This window comes from Heptranchias perlo, unplaced genomic scaffold (assembly GCF_035084215.1).
Source record: "Heptranchias perlo isolate sHepPer1 unplaced genomic scaffold, sHepPer1.hap1 HAP1_SCAFFOLD_59, whole genome shotgun sequence".
NCBI lineage: Eukaryota > Metazoa > Chordata > Chondrichthyes > Hexanchiformes > Hexanchidae > Heptranchias > Heptranchias perlo.
Genome location: NW_027139612.1, coordinates 4,189,519 through 4,192,044, shown reverse-complemented (window position 1 = coordinate 4,192,044; position 2,526 = coordinate 4,189,519). Strand labels below are relative to the sequence as shown.

Sequence of the window (2,526 nt, the reverse complement as noted above, 5' to 3'; positions counted from 1 at the left end):
CTGGCACAGGCACGATGGGCCGAATGGCATTCGTAAGGCGCTGTCTTATTCTATGATTCGATTAATAGATCAATTTACGCCTTTCACTGAGCCTCCCTAAATGGAGCGCACTAATCGTGTCCCTGTGAAATGAGCTCCTGAACAGTAATACAGAAATTAGCGTGGCTGAGCGGTTTGAAACTCTGGTTCGGCTCCAAGCAGGAAATTTCCTCTCTAAGTTTGATTAGTTTATCAATTATCTCCCCCCTTTCGATCTTAAATGTCTTTACATATTTTTTGATCTCTTCTTCTACTGTCATGCCCACAATATTAGTCTCCCCGGTAAATACTGAAGCAAAGTGATTATTTAATATTTCAGCCATTTCGCTGTCATTGCCTGTGAGTTTGTCGTGTGTATCCCTTCGTGACCCTATTCCTATCCTAAACTTTCTTTGGCTGTTGATGTGTCTCGAATACTTTGCTTTTTTTGATATTCCTTTTTGCCTTTCTAATAATTCTTTAGACTTCTTTCCCATTCTTTTCACATTCCCCTCTCTCCTTTATTGTCCAGTGTGGGCCTTTTTCTTTCGTTTCAATTTTACCCTTATTTCTTCATTCATCCCTGGTGTGTCATTTCTGGCTAGTTTGTTCTTGCTTTTTAGTGGGAGATATTTCTTCTGGACTCCATTGATCACCGTTTCCCACTGCTGTTCTATTTCTTTGTCCAGGTCATAAATATGTCAAACATTTCACCGTTGGAAACTTCTCAAGTCACATTTGCATGACAAAGCCAATTGCTTTTGTGGGAGGAGCAAATCGACTTGGCAGGAAAATCAGCTGCAGCCCAATCCACAAATAAAATATTTCCACGTAATAGTAAAGATCACAAATGTCAGAAGTGTGATTCGAACCCACGCCTCCAGAAGAGACTGCGACCTGAAAGCAGCGCCTTAGACCGCTCGGCCATCCTGACGACCGATTTTATGTTTCATTCTGCATCATTTCTCCACTGTTGGCCAGTGAAAGCATCATAAAAGTTTAAAATGTTACTCACCCAACGTGGGGCTCGAACCCACGATTAAGAGCCTCGTGCTCTGTCCGACTGAGCGAGCCGGGCCAAAGCATTATTCACCGCCTTATCTATCATAACAGCAAGCAGGAGAAGGACTCCATTTCGAATTATTGCAATCAATTCTGAGGGACAGGATAAACTGTCACTTGGAAAGGCACGGACGAATCAAGGACAGTCAGCATGGATTTGTCAAGGGGAGGTCGTGTCTGACTAACCTGATTGAATTTTTCGAGGAGTTGACAAGCAGGATCAATGAGGGTAGCGCAATTGATGTAGTCTACGTGGACTTTAGCAAGCCTTTTGAAAAGTTCCCACATGGCAGATTGGTCAAAAAAGTAAAGGCCCATGGGATACAAGGGAATGCGGCTTGTTGGATCCAAAATTGGCTCAGTGGCAGGAAGTTAATGGTCGACGGGTGTTTTTGCGGCTGGAAGGCTGTTTCCAGTGAGGTGCCGCAGGGCTCGGTACTTGGACCTTTGATTTTTGGACTTAAACGTCGGAGGCATGATAAAGACATTTGCAGGTGACACAAAAATAGGCCGTGTGGTTGACAGCGAGGTGGAAAGCTGTAGACTGTGGGGGTTCAGGCAATTTTCTGATAACAAAGCACTCAATCTATCTCTGAACGAATTTTGAACGAATACGTGTGTTTGACCCAGCACAGGCACGATGGGCCGAATGATCTCCTCTTGTGGACGAACATAATACGATGATACCAAGTGTTGTCAGATGGAATAGCAACACATTCCAAATAAGAGCAGAGAGAGGAAACTAGACTAACAGCATAACAGCACGGTGAGATATTGTATTTGAGAAGGATGAGGAGGGAGAGTTTATCATGGTGGTAGTCACATAGGGTATCAATTGTGACTTTGATAAGGACCATTTCATGCTGCGACAGTCTCTGGTACTGTGTGTGAGTGTGGGATTCATTGTGTATCTGTCTGTCTCTGGTACTGTGTGTGAGTGTGGGATTAATTCTGTATCTGTCAGTCTCTGGAGCTGTGTGTGAGTGTAGGATTCATTCTGTATCTGTCAGTCTCTGGGACTGTGTGTGAGTGTGGGATTCATTCTGTATCTGTCAGTCTCTGGTACTGTGTGTGAGTGTGGGAGTCATTCTGTATCTGTCAGTCTCTGGTACTGTGTGTGAGTGTGGGATTCATTCTGTATCTGTCAGTCTCTGGTACTGTGTGTGATTGTGGGATTCATTCTGTATCTGTCAGTCTCTGGTGCTGTGTGTGAGTGTGGGATTCATTCTGTATCTGTCAGTCTCTGGAGCTGTGTGTGAGTGTGGGATTCTTTCGGTATCTGTCAGTCTCTGGTACTCCATGAGAGTGTGGGACTCATTCTGTATATACAGTCTCCAGTACTGTATGTGGGAGTTGAATTCATCCTATTTGCAGTTACTCATACTGCATGTTAGTGTGGGATTCATACTGTACCTGTCAGTCTCTGGTACTTGATAAGAGTGTGGG

At 44.1% G+C, this 2,526-nt stretch overlaps 1 non-coding gene across 1 annotated transcript; it reads right to left on the bottom strand.

Moving 5' to 3' along the window:
* Positions 1-869: 869 nt before the first annotated feature.
* On the bottom strand, positions 870-952 carry trnal-cag (transfer RNA leucine (anticodon CAG)). Its single transcript has one exon. It is a non-coding gene; the product is annotated as a tRNA-Leu (tRNA).
* Positions 953-2,526: the final 1,574 nt, after the last annotated feature.